At 41.6% G+C, this 14,751-nt stretch overlaps 1 protein-coding gene across 1 annotated transcript in view; it reads right to left on the bottom strand.

Annotated features, from left to right (window-relative positions):
- The window catches only part of LOC139784329 (uncharacterized), a 12,793-nt gene extending 12,752 nt beyond the window's left edge, over positions 1-41 (bottom strand). Inside the window, exon 1 of the mRNA XM_071723493.1 lies at positions 1-41. This exon is cut by the window's left edge and continues 665 nt beyond it. The gene's annotated coding sequence lies outside the window, so the exon portion shown is untranslated.
- Positions 42-14,751: the final 14,710 nt, after the last annotated feature.

The raw sequence follows: 14,751 nt of genomic DNA, 5'->3' as shown, positions 1-14,751 counted from the left end.
GAATGAGTACAATGTCTCTCGCATCTTTGAGAAATTGATGAGGGTCGATGTGTTTGGAATTAATTACCACACCAGTCAGTATACGACTTTCAAAGGCCGTATCTATCTCGCGCCATCTGAGTCCTGTCTCACTCGCACTGTATCCGGCACCCACATGCACGAAACGTTGACGTACCGAGTCTTTCAGACCTTCGAGTCGTGCGATACAAGCGACCAACGACTGTTTAAGACCGATCGATAATCGTGGCCGTTTAATTCGGCTTTGTTCTTCCAACGATTTGATAATCTCATCGCATCGTTGCTCCCACGCGGTAAAGTCTTCCCTCGAATTTATAAGGGTGGATTGCTCCAACAACTCTTGCTCCCTGTTCCTCTTTCTAACACAATTTGTTGTGCTCACGACTTCCAATTCTCGAATACTGAGCGTATCCCCCAGATTCGTCATTTTATATTCTACTAATGATGCATCGTTTGCTTTTTTATCATATCTAATTTCATCGTGATCTCAGCATCCATACATTTGCGCCTTTCGAAAAATCTACGATTTGCAGTTTTGCACGTGTGCGATGAAATCATTGCGAGACACATATGTTCTTGAAAACGATATCGCGCCATTGACTTTCGGTGATTTGATCTGTATCAATGCAGCAGCCGTACATCGGTGCTATTTGCAAAATTTGCAGTTTTGCACGTGTTCGATAAAATCATCGCGAGACATGTATGGTCTTGAAAACGGTATCGTTCCATTGACTTATGCGAAATTTCAAAATTTGCAGTTTTGCGCGTGTTCGATGAAATCATCGCGAGACACGTATGCTCTTGAAAAAAAATCATATTTGATGCTATTGCCCGATGAGGTGATCTCATCACGAATGTTCTTGACAAAGATATCACATTTAACATATATGTGGTGGTGGTCACCATGCAGCAGCCGTACATTGGCGCTATTTGCAAGATTCGCATATGAGAAATAAATGTATATTAAAATGCATATCACTGTATCTAAAATTATCTTTCCTTCTGTCTACCGTTCCCTTGTCCACCGTCAGCGGTTTAGAATTACAGAGCGGTAACTCTCGATAAGAATGCGCGTGCCGCATTCGTCGCGCGATCATTAAACGTTTTCTCATCTGTCTCGTATAAATTATACGAATTAAATATTAAGATCTAAACGATTAAATATCGTTGGCAAAGAAAAGATATGCGATCGTGAGCGAGAACACGAACGGGGCCGGGAGCGCGCTAACGAGAAGACGCGCGCGAATGGTGCCGCGAGCAAGAACGCGCGAGGGAAAGAGAGACCGCGCGAACGAGAAGACGCGCGCGAACGGGGGGCCGGGAGCCGGGAGCGAGAGATAACGCGAGCGAGAGATAACGCGAGCGGGAGCGTGCCGTGTGACGTCACGCGGACGGACGCGGCCATTGCACGCGGACTCCGCGGCGCGGCGAAAACGCGAACGCGGATCCCTTCACCCCGCGGCGCCCGAAAACGCGGTATCCCCTCCCCCTCCCCCGCGACGCCCGGAAACGCGGTACCCCTTCCCCCGCGGCGCCCGAAAACGCGAACGCGGGTCCCCTCACCCCGCGAACCCCTCCCCCGCGGACTCCTCCCCCGCGGACTCCTCCCCCGCGGACCCCTCCCCCGCGGCGCGGCGAAAACGCGGTTCCCCCCTCCCCCTCCCCCCGTGGCGCCGGAAACGCGGTTCCCTCTCCCCCTCCTCGCGGCGCCCGAAAACGCGGTTCCCCCCTCCCCCTCCCCCCGCGGCGCCCGAAAACGCGGTTCTCCCCTCCCCCTCCACCGCGGCGCCCGAAAACGCGGTACCCCCGCCCCTCACCCCGCGGTATGCCCCCCCGCCCCTCACCCCGCGGTATGCCCCCCCGCCCCTCACCCCGCGGTACCCCCCCCCGACCCTCCCCGCGAAATCCGATACCCTTGTGTAACCCGATACCCCCGCGGTGGGTTAGAACATATATTGTTTACCTACTGATAAGTAACGACCGAGAAAAAGAGGCGGATGTAAAGCCGAATGTATCTTTTGAGTTTATTCGTTGAAAACGATTTACATAAAATGAATTAAACGAAACGATTCGATACAGAGCAGTTCGCGTCCGCGTCCGCGACGGTTGAGCGTATAGAGACAACTGAGACTCTTTGGAAAAGAACATGGATTAGAATAGGTGATAGATGGTATACACGACCGCGTGTCGGTAACGCGTGATGGTTATTCATACCAGTGTAAGATATTCTAGTTTTTAAGTCGCTAGCAATGTTTTTAAATTGTTTAGAGATATATGGGATAAACGGTATGTTAAAATATGGTTGATGTTCTGTAAAATCAGTCAATGTAATATCCGTATTTGCTTGATTGTGTAACGTAGTCAAAGTTTTGAGACGTTCACGTAAAATATCAAAAATAAATTGAAGCGGATAGCTGTTGTTAATTAGGCAATTAATCGCGAATTCGATGTTTTTTTGGCGGAAGCTTGGATGAGTGACATCCCGAGGGGACATTCAACATGGCGGCATGTCGTCAGTGCTGTGCTGTGTCGTGCTTGTGTCATTGTTAGTTTAGGACACTTCTGAAACCAAGGCTCACTGTAAATTTCACATTTAAAAGCTCTGAAGAAGGAAATTGTCGAATACTCGCTTGGCTGTCGAGGGCAGCACGTATCGGGCATCGATCCGCGTGATCGATGACGAAATGCGCGGAGAGCACTGCGCCTCTCGCCACTTCCTTGCTCACGAGAAGATCGGAGTAACGTGTAAAATAAAGAGAGCTTTTATATTTACCTCGTGTGTGATTATTCAGTTCCTATCAAGTAAAAGACGTAACAGTTTGGCGACGAGGATTAACATGGATATAGTGCAGAAGCATTCGGTGACCACAGTGGCTTAGAAAATACGAGTTAAATTTCGATGCCACGTGGCTGAAAGAAACGTGCGAAACGTGCACGCATGTCGGACGACGACAAGGGAAAACATACTGTGAAAAAGGAGAAAAAGCAGGAGCGGAAATCACCGGTGTACTTGCCAGGCATTAGCGGCTCTGCGCCTCTTAATAAAAACTCTGAAAAAACATCTCTAATTGACTACGGGTCGGAGAATTCGGAGGGTGGTAGCAATAGCGACAATTCGCAGGACGACGTGGAACACGTTGCGGTAATGGCGACGATAGGAAAATTATCCGAGTTCGACGCGGGGAAGGAAATTTGGAGCAGCTACATCGAGAGGTTCGAATTTTTCACGGAAGCAAACAAGATAACAACAGATAGTGGTAAACGTTGTACGTTGCTTACGGCGGTGGGGGCGAAGACTTACGAGACAATTAAAAATCTCATTGCTCCGAAAACGTCGAGCTCGGTAACGTATGAACAAATCAAAGAAAAATGCCAAGCCCATTTTTGTAAACCAGTTAATGAACTTCTGGCCCGAGTTCGTTTTCAAAAACGTGATCAAAAACAGGACGAGAATCTGCTGGAGTTCGAGCGCGAGTTACGGAAACTTGCGCAAGATTGCAAATTCGGTGGTACAGAAGAAAAACTCCCCTTGGACATGATGCTGCGCGATCGGTTCGTCGCGGGGATCCGTGACGAGAAATTGCAACGTTACCTGTGCAGACGACACGAAGAAACCCTGATAAAGGAAAATAAGGTCGGCCTGACATTGTCCAAAGCTCTCGAAATTGGGAGTAATATCGAAGGAACGGAGTTACTTCAAAAAATGCTTAAAAAAATCCGATGCGCTGTCTGTAAGGAAAGTAGATTCAAAAGGTAAGAAGAAACAAGGAAATAAACAAAATAATAATACAAAACAGGAACAAAAGTCATGTTTTCGTTGCGGGAAGGAAAATGCCTGTATCACGAAGAAAAAAGGTGCAAAACCTAAAGAAAAGGGGTCCGCGTCAACTCACAGGATAGATTACTGATTCGAGCGACGGAACAACGATTTATTCGATTCACGGGCAAAAGAAGATCCATTTGACGAGCTCGAAATATAGGACGAAATTGAAGCTTAATTTTGTTGAAATTGAGATGGAAATACTAGGTGCGCAACTAAGTTTCCGGGTTTCACACATAGATGGCACCAATAACACATGTACTCGACTTACATGTCTGAAGTTGTCTGAAGTTATAGCTTGGACATCTGTTAACAATAACCAGTCGTTATATAAACACATATCGCAACGCAAAAATATTTTTTCTAACAACGGAGATGTCGAGTTTTGTGCCAAATAAACAGCATTTGCGGGAAGCTTTGCTTTTCTGCTTTAACTTAAAAAAAAAAATGCAGCTGAAGCACGTCGTTTGCTTGAGGAGGCCTACGGCGAACATGCACCATCGAAAACTACCTGTGAAGATTGGTTTAAACGCTTCAGAAGTGGCGATTTTGACACTGAGGACAAGGAGCGCTTTGGTGGGACCAGAAAGGAATCGTGTACTATGAGCTGCTGAAACCGGGCGAAACTGTCAATGGGCATCGCTACCGACAACAACTGATCAATTTAAACCATACATTGCTCGAAAAACGGCCAGAATGGGACACGAGACACGAACGAGTGATATTGCAGCACGACAACGCTCCGTGCCATCGCAGTTCCATCGTCCAGGACACCATCAAAACGCTGAAATGGGATCTGCTACCGCACCCGCCGTATTCGCCAGACCTGGCGCCTTCCGATTATCACTTGTTCCGGTCGATGGCGCATGGCTTGGCTGGGCTACACTTGACCAATTTCGAAGAAGTGCAAAATTGGTTGGATGAATGGTTTCGGTCCAAAGACGCGTCGTTTTATTGTCGCGGTATTCATGTATTGCCAGAGAGATGGCGAAAATGTATAGCTAGCGAGGGACGATACTTTGAATAAACCATTTTTTGTATTTCTCTTGAAATTTTCCATTTTTTATTGATCAAAAAAACCCGGAAACTTAGTTGCGCACCTAGTAGACAATGGTGCCGACGAATCGTTGATAAATCGATCGACTTTCGAGCTGATCTGGGCAAACGGAAATTCGGCTTGGTGTTCGAAGGTACCAAATCTAAAAGCGTGGGGTAAGCAGCCGATTAAGACATTGGGGATCGCTATGGTTGACGTAAAGTACAAGGGAGTTACAAAACGACTTCCGGTTATCGTCACCGAAGAAGATCGAGGGCCAAACTTATTTGGAGCTAATTGGTTCGACGCTTTTGATATTAAAGTAACTGGAATTCAAAATGTTGAACAGGAAGCAGCAGGCTACGAAGAACTCCTGGGAAAATATCCTGGAGTACTGCAAAAGGATCTTTCTGGACACTCGGGGACTCTGATAAACATCGAGTTGAAAGCGGAGCACACACCAAAGTTTTTCAAGGCCAGGAGAGTGCCGTACGGGCTTATCGAGCCGGTAAATGAAGCGCTAGCGGAGATGGTCGATCAGGGAATGCTGACACCGGTCAATCAATCGGACTGGGCCACACCGGCGTTGTTTGTTAGGAAGCCAAACGGGACAATTAGGGTAGTCGGTGATTATAAGGTAACAGTAAATCCTTACATTCGAGAATCCGAGTACCAAATACCAACCGTGGAGGAGGCGATGACGTCACTTAACGGCGGTAAAATTTTCTCGCAAATTGATTTAAAAAACGCATACAAGCAGCTTCGTGTGGATGAGAAAACAGCGAAAATTCTCACGATCAGTACGCCACATGGATTGTTCAATGTTAACGTGCTTCTAGATGGACTGAATATTGCACCTCGTATCTTCCAAAAATTTATGGTATCGCGATTACAGGGGATCCCAGGAATCTTGATATATCTGGACAACAAGGACAGAGCGAAAATCGCTGAACCTCTTCATCGATTACTGGACAGCACGGCAGAATGGGAGTGGACGGAGATACATAAAAAGGCAATTCGAGAATTGAAACAAAAATTGATTTCAGCTCCGATCCTTTGCCACTTCGACGGAGGAAAGCCGATAGTGGTAGCAGCGGATGCCTCACCGACAGAAATCGGCGCAGTCCTGTCGAACGTTGGAGAAGATGGGCTGGAACATCCGGTAGCCTTCACTTAGAAAACCCTCACGAAAACGCAGCGCAGGTATTCGCAATTGGATCGAGAAGCACTGGCGCTAGTCGACGCAGTGAAGCACTTTCATCAGTACCTCGATGGAAGAAAATTTACCCTGTTGACGGATCACAAGCCGTTATTAGGTATTTTTGATCCTAGTCGACCGACGCCGGAGATTATTTCGCCGTAGCTGAGTCGTTATTCGAGAACGATGAGTGCGTACAACTACGAACTAAAATACCGTCCTGGAAAACAGCACGGTAATGCCGATTTTTTGTCGCGCTTACCTTTGGAAAATCTGGTCGAAGACCAAGAAGAAGAATTCGAAGAAGTACTTATGATCGAAAACGTATCGGAAAAACCAGTTTCCGCCAAGGACATAGCTCACGCTACGCAGGAGGATGGAACTTTAAAACGGGTGAAGCTATGGTTAAGGGAAGGATGGCCGAAGAGTGTCAAGGACGAATATAAGGTCTTCTGGACAAAGCGGCAGGAACTCTCCGTCTACAAGAACTGTATTCTTTGGGGCAGCCGAGTGGTTATCCCGAAGAAATTGCAACCGGTGATACTCACGTATCTACATGGAAATCACACGGGCATCTGTAACACCAAAGCAGCGGCCAGATCGTACGCATGGTGGCCTCGAATCGACTCGGAGATAGAGGAGATGGTAAAAAATTGTAAGAGGCGTATGGAAACTTTATCCGCACCCAGGAAAACTCCTACCGAGCAGTGGAAAGCACCAAGTAAGCCATGGAGTCGTATACATATCGATTTTGCAGGATCAATCAAAGGACAGACTTTTCTCATCATGGTTGACGCAACGACAAAATGGTTAGAAGAATGCCATCGACGAATTCAATTGCGGTCATCAAGGAAATGCGGAAAATTTTTGCTACCTTCGGACTGCCGGACACTATAGTCTCGGATAATGGCACAGCGTTTTCGTCAGCGGAAATAATCGAATTCTATGAGAAAAATGGCATCAAATATCTCCACATAGCTCCTTATAACCCGCAAGCCAACGGCCAAGCTGAACGAATGGTTCAAACTACAAAGAGGTCGTTAAAAAAGCTCACAAAAGGAGACTGGGAGATGAAGCTGTGTCGGCTATTGTTCTAACAACACACAACGCCGTCATCAACAACTGGAAAAAGCCCAGCAGAGGAGATGTTTGAAAGGAAACTACGAACGGCGTTGGACAGACTGAAGCCATCGGAAAACGATTCTGAAGATACAAAATATGAAGGAAAATACATAAAAGGAATCCGAAGTATTTTACCGGGAACGAAGGTGCGAATTCGAAACTATCGAGCTGCTGGACCGAAATGGACCATTGGAACCGTTACGGAACGTCTCGGAAATCGAAATTACATCGTATAGGAATCTGGTACGGGTCTCATACAAAAAAAAGGAGGGAAAGAGAGAGAGGAAAGTTCTTTGAGGACAGAGGAGTGGAGCTAAAGGAATTGGAAAGGTTGAGAGAGGACGGAGACGAATGGTTTTATAAGCTGGTTGGAGGAGATAAGGAGACGCAAAGGAAAGAGAGATGGAAAAAGATTGAGAAATCGGATTATAATAAATGGTACAAGTTAATAAAAGGAGAAGGTATCCCAGGATATCTGAAAAAGGGTTGGGGAGAGAGTAGATGGAGAAGGGTGACGAGATTTAGATTAGGGAACGAGATGAGAGAATGTAGATACTGGGAAGAGGAAGAGAAGAGGAAATGTAGATTATGTGAACATAGGGAGGAAACGTGGGAGCATGTATGGGAAGAATGTAGGAGATGGGAATCAGGAAATGGTAGCTGGCAGGAAGCGGCGGGATGGGTACTGGATGAGGAAGGGGGAGGAGAGGAATGGATGATAGAACTAGAGGGGGAAAGAAGGGAAATGGAGGGGGAGAGAACGGAGGGTAGAGAGGAGAAAGAAAGGAGATTAGAAAGGAGAATGGAAGAAGACAGGAGTATAGGGCGGTCGGAGGAGGACGTGAGCGCAAGAAGGACGGAGGAGAAGCTGCTGAGGGATTCGAACGAGGACAGGGAAGAGCCGAGACAGGAAGGAGGGAGGCAGAGGGACGCAGAAGCGGAAGAAGCGGAAGAAGTCAAACAGAGGGGGAAGGAGGAAAGGGGAGGGATAGGGAAACTAGAATAAATGTAAGGTCGCAAATGACCAGGTCTAAAGGGGTGAGAGTTTGTAAGAGGTTTGGGTACGTTCCTCATAAAAACGCCTTGTAGATTTGTTTCGTTATTCTACGACAATTTTTGAAAATTCTACGATGGCTTAAACAAATTGTTACATGCAGTTTTTGCCTTTTTTCATAAAATTAGTCACAAGTAGGTTCCAAATTGTAAAAAAAAAACGCCTGCAGGATATTACAGTATATACTTCATACTTTGACCCTACCAGAGGAAAAAAATTACAAAAATTTTTTTCTTTAAAATCAATCTATTGATATTTTCAGTAATCTTCAAATTTCTTTATGAAATGTTAAAATTAAAATCGTCATAACTTTGCTAAAAATTGCGCTAGAAAAGTTTTTGAAAAAGCGATTGAAAGCTTGGAATGTCTACTTTTAGGTCTCATATCGCAATATTTCGTCATTTTTCGATTTTTTTATTTATTTATGTAAATGTGTAAATTATCGCGAAAAACCTTGAACTGATTCTGATCATCATAATGTATCAGAAGTATGAATAAACGAATATATACTTACTTATAGTAGGTTTGTGTAAAGATTACAAGTAGAGGGAAGGGGAGAGAGCGCTTGGGGCTAACACGCGCGCGAATAGGGCCAATGACAAAGAAGAAATATTTGGGACGGTGGCGGGACCAGCCAGCTTATACCTGAAGGCTGGAGCGTGTGAAAGTTTAGTTCAGTTCAGGCTTTTGTATATGTATGTACAGTGAAGACGTGGTCTTCTGTCTGAACGCAAGAATTAATTGAATGTCAAGTATGTATACATATATTTTAATAAGTGTTTTACATAGTTATATGTGTCTCATGTAACATTTTAATTATACTTAAAGCATAATATAACAGAATATTAATGTGTTAACAAATTTTATGTTATAGTTTTTGCCAACTTTGCAAGATATAATTAGCAAATATATATATCATCGTCCTACATTTTTTGTTTAATTCTTCTTGGAGCTTATTTATATTTCGGAGAGAAGAAGTAAGAATTTCTGCATAAAATGCTGATGTTTGTATAATATACGTAGAAAAATCCTAACATAATATTGTACTTTTTTGTAGATACATTTTTATTAAAAAATGGACGGTACCTGTTTCATCTGTAACAAAGATATCTCGATAGAAGAAAGTGTGATTGTGAAACGGGGAATAGATACTTTGAAAGCCGTTAGTATCGAAAGAAACGATGGTAAATATGAAATTTTAAAAAACTTGACTGCTATAGAAGTACACAAAAGATGTCGACAAAATACATTTTAAAGAAGAACGTTAAATTATTTGTTAAGCAATCTGATGCAAGTGTTGCTTCAACCTCCTTGCAATTTAGCCCTACAAAAGCCAAAATTAGAAAAATCACTTTTGATTTTGAAAATAAATGTCTGTTCTGCGGCTTACACGCTTCCGAGGCTTACGAGAAGAAACAAAATAAAATAAAACGACGAATTATTTCATACGTTACAAAGCCTTCTTTTAAGGATATTGTTATAAATATCTTATTGAAAAGACATGATGATATATCAAAGCAAGTTTGTAAACGAATTACAAGTGTCATTGACCTAGTAGCTGTTCGTGCTAGATATCATAGGGACTGTTATGCATCAACAATAAGAAAAGAAAAGGATAACGAAAGCTCTAAAGGTCGTCCGCTGGATGAAAACGTTATAAAGGCAATGGATATAATTTATTCGTACATAGAAAATCACGACGATTGTCAATTCACTTTACAAGAATTTAAAGGACTATTGGATGACTACACACCGGATGATAAAACTATAAAATCTAAATTGTTCGAACGTTACGGAAAAAATATTATATGGTGTACTAAACCTAGTTCTTCAACTATTATTTGCTTCCAAGGTATTGAACATGAAGTTTTAACAAAAGCTTGGTACGAATCAAGATTGCAGAATGAAGAAGAGGAACGATTGCGAATATTAAAAGCTGCAGCATCCATCATTCGACAAGATATCCGTTCGAAAGTTTGTCAGAATGACTATTATTCTTTCAGTGATAATATGTTTGAACATGTTAACGATTCCATCCCTGCTTCTCTCGACTTCTTCACAAAAGAACTTATTTTAAAAGATAAAAAAGGAAAGCTTGATAACGTAGAGAAAAAGTGTACTGCCATAAATCATGCTATTATGTGTGCAATTCGTCCAAGATCTTTTATTTCACCTTTGTAGATTGGATTGGCAGTAATGTTGCATAGAAAATTCGCTTCTAAACGTATTTTAGATATTTTATCTCATTTGGGTTTATGCTCTTCATATAAAGAGGCTATGCTTTATCAAGTATCTTCTTTATATCATCCGCGCCCATCAATAGAATCTGGAGCCTTTGTACAATATGTATTCGACAATGCAGATTTTAACATAAATACTATTGACGGCCTAAATACTTTTCATAATATGGGAGGAATTAAAATCGTTACTCCGTTATCTGCTATCGAAAGACAAGAACCGATTTATCGATGGAAAGTGATGCCAACAGCACAGGAGATTAGCTTGATTGACAAAATTACGTTTGAATCATATGAAAATACTAATGGAGCAGGATTAAAAAACATACAGGTGCAGAATATTGATATCCCTCACTTTGATAAGTCATTCATTTCAAATGCAGATCTGTTATGGATTTACGCAAAATAGAAAACAATTCCTCAGATCCCTGGATGGAATGGATTCATGGCAGAACTCACAAAGAATATGTCTTATGAACAGTCTCAGATCATTTGCTTACCGTTTGTCAATGCATCGCCAAGCGACTATAGTACTATTTACACTGTTTTAAAATATTCTGCACGTAATGCGAATACATTGGGCTTGCAATATTGCTTTGTAACTTTTGACCAATCTCTGTATTTAAAAGCTGTAGATATTGTTGCATCATGTAGTGACAAAGATTTATCAAATGTAGTTGTTCGATTAGGCGGATTTCATTTACTAATGTCTTACCTTGGATGCATTGGATATATCATGGCAGGAAGCGGCATAAAAGAAGTGTTAAGCGTCATTTATGCGCCAGTATCAGTTGACAAAATACTTACAGGACATGCATATTCTCGAGCTGTTAGAGGACATACGCTAGTATACTTGGTACTCCATAAAATAATTTTATCAGAAATAAGTATATCTTCTGAAGAGCACGAAGTACTACAAAATCTCATCGATTTATTTGTCCTCGATCCTCCAGATTTAGAAAACATTGATAATGCTTCTGTTTTAGAAAATGTAAATAAAAAATTACAAGAAAAAATGTTTGAAATTGAAAACAGAGGCAACATTGCAAAGTTATGGATCCGATACGTTCGGATGGTGTCAATTGCAAAAAATTTTATACGGGCGGAAAAGATGGGCGATTGGAATCTGCATATATCATGCATTAAACAAATGCTACCATATTTCCACGCTTCAGGTCATTTTAATTATTCAAAATCAGCCCATATATATTTCCAAGAAATGCAAAAAATTAATAACTCCATGAATGATGAGGAATTTTGTAAATTCACGAATGGATTTTTTACGATAAGACGTACTGATAAGTTCTGGTCAGGTATTTATAGCGACATGACAATCGAGCAAACACTCATGAGATCAATGAAAGTTGAAGAAGGCTTAGTTGAGCGTGGAATAACTGACAGCAAGGTAAATAAGTGGATCCTAGGAATGCCCTCTGCTTACAATATATGTGAAGAAGTTGAAAAATTTTGCGGAATTTTGTTTTCGACTACGGAGCAACATATAGATGCCAGAGATTCTCGAATTACTCGAGATAATATGGATGCACATAAAATAATGGAATGGTTCAACTCTCATAATCCTTTTCCACACTTAAAAACATTAATGTCCATAACAACGGGAGTAACTGCTAGCGATAAAATAAATTGTCATAATGCATTTAACATAGGCATTGCTTCTTTTCAAAAAATAATTGGAAAAAATTTTCACGAAATTAAATTCAAGCAAAATGACAAAATTCTTCCACTCCAAATAATCAACAGCATTATTAAAGTACAAGAAGAAATAGTGCCAATTGATCCACTGCTGCTATTTCAACGAATTTGCGTCACCAAGAAAACAAACGAAGAACTGCGGGAATATCTACACTTTGAACTTGCTCCGTATCCCCTGTCATTATTTGATGATTGTGGTATGCGAAAAACAAAAAAATCGTCTCTTTTCGATGTATTTGAAGTTGTCGATATAGAAATAGACTTAGAAAATTTTGTATACGTCATTGATGGAGGGATGTTATTACACCGCGTTGTATGGCACCAAAACGACTCATTTACATACATTTGCGAAAAGTACATTATGTATGTTCATAAGCATTTCGGTAAAGATGTAATTATTATTTTTGATGGCTATAATAATAACGTGTTTAGCACAAAGGCAGCCGAACACCTCCGTCAATCGTCAAGATATTCAACAACATAAGTTATTTTTGATGAAACGATGAATGTTACGACAACGCAAGAAAAATTCCTTTCTAATGAACGTAATAAAGTCAGACTGATTTCTCTTTTAGTTAACAAATTTAAAGAAGTCAACATTATAGTCAAACAGGCTAGAGATGACGCTGACAGATTAATAGTACAAACAGCCCTTAAACAATCCTGTAAAAAGGCTATTATCGTGGCAGATGACATTGATGTGCTAGTAATCCTGACAGCATTAGCACCTTTAAATGTTACTATTTATTTTTTAAAACTTGGTAAAGGAAAAGTTGAAAGAAAAATTTATTCGTGCAGAAGTTTAGACAAATTTCCATGTTCTAGGGATAATATTTTGATGCTACATGCAATATCTGGCTGCGACACTACCTCCTGCCTCTACTTAAAAGGAAAAAGTAAAATAATAAATTTGTTTGAAACAAATAAAAAATTTCAGCAAGCTGCACAGGCTTTTAAAATACAAAACCAAATGCACGAAACAATTTTTCATAATGGTATTATGTGTCTCTTATCGATCTATGGTGCTTCAAATAAAGTATCATGCATCGATGAGTTTCGATACACTTGCTTCACGAGAGCTATTGGTAAAAATAAGGCTGTTAATTTAGCTTGTATGCCACCTACATCAGATGCAGCACGACAGCACTTGTATAGAGTGTATTTACAAGTTCAAAAACGGCTTTTTGATATAGATCTTCTAGCTGAAAACTGGGGCTGGAAAATGAAAGAAACGCTCGAGCCGTTAAAAATGCGTAAGCCACCTGCACCGGAAACTTTATTAAATATAATTTTCTGTAATTGCAAAATGGGTTGCGAAAAAGGATGTACTTGCAGAAAATCAGGATTAGTCTGCAATTCTGTTTGCGGACATTGCCAAATACAAAATTGCACAAACATAATGGTTCCAGAGATAGAAGAGCAAGATGAAAAACTGCAAAAACTGGAAGATATATAAATTTATACTTTTAATCAACAATAAAATATAAAACTCAATTAGCTTCAATATGTATTTTATATTGGGTATGGGAATAAGTTTTAATCGTTTTCCATAGATGGCATTAATAGTATCGCTTGCATACTTTTCTAACCTTTCGATAGATGGATTAACAGCTGTGTATGTCAGCTGTGTAACGCAGTATAAGACTTCTGTTTGAAGTGTAAACAACAAGTATCATATAGCTTCGAAAATGTCGGAATTTGTTCCAAAAAAGCAGCATTTGCGGGAAGTTCTTCTCCACTACTATTTTTTGAAGAAAAGTGCTGCGGAAACGTGCCGTTTGCTTGTGGATGTTTACGGCAACCATGCTCCATCGGAGCCAACTTGCAGATATTGGTTCCAACGCTTCAAAAGTGGTAATTTCGATGTCAACGACAAAGAACGCGAAGGTGCCCCAAAAAAGTTCCAAAATGAGGAACTTGAGGAATTGCTTGATATTGATCCATGTCAGACACTTGAAGAATTATCTGAAGCATTGGGTGTTGATCGGTCCACCGTTGGAAAACGCCTACATGCGCTAGGAATGGTTCACAGGGTAGGAAATTGGGTACCACACGAGTTGAAGGAAAAGGACATTGAAAGGCGTTTGGTCATGTGCGAAATGTTGCTTCAACGACAACAAAAAAAGGGTTTTTTGCAACGGATCATCACTGGCGATGAAAAATGGATTCATTATGACAATCCTAAACGCAAACTAGCATGGATGATGCCAGGTGAACCAGGTCCATCAACACCAACACGCAATATTCACGGGTCAAAGGTAATGCTCTGTATCTGGTGGGACATGCGGGGTGTAGTCTATTATGAGCTACTGAAACCGTCCGAAACTATCAATTCCCAACGTTACCGACTTCAACTAATGCGTTTGAAACAAGCTATTCAAACAAAACGGCCGGAATGGCACGATAGACACGAGAAGCTGATTCTGCAGCACGACAACGCTAGGCCACATGTTGGTCAACCCGTCCGAACATACTTAGAAGGGGTGAAATGAGAGGTCCTATCCCACCCGCCGTATTCACCGGACATTGCCCCTTCAGACTATCATTTGTTCC

The sequence above is a fragment of the Temnothorax nylanderi genome, unplaced genomic scaffold (assembly GCF_030848795.1).
Source record: "Temnothorax nylanderi isolate EJ_2023f unplaced genomic scaffold, tnyl_v1.0 TNYL_tig0612_pilon, whole genome shotgun sequence".
Taxonomy (NCBI): Eukaryota; Metazoa; Arthropoda; class Insecta; order Hymenoptera; family Formicidae; genus Temnothorax; species Temnothorax nylanderi.
Note: the sequence above shows the minus strand (reverse complement) of the source record. Positions and strands in the feature narration are given on the sequence as shown.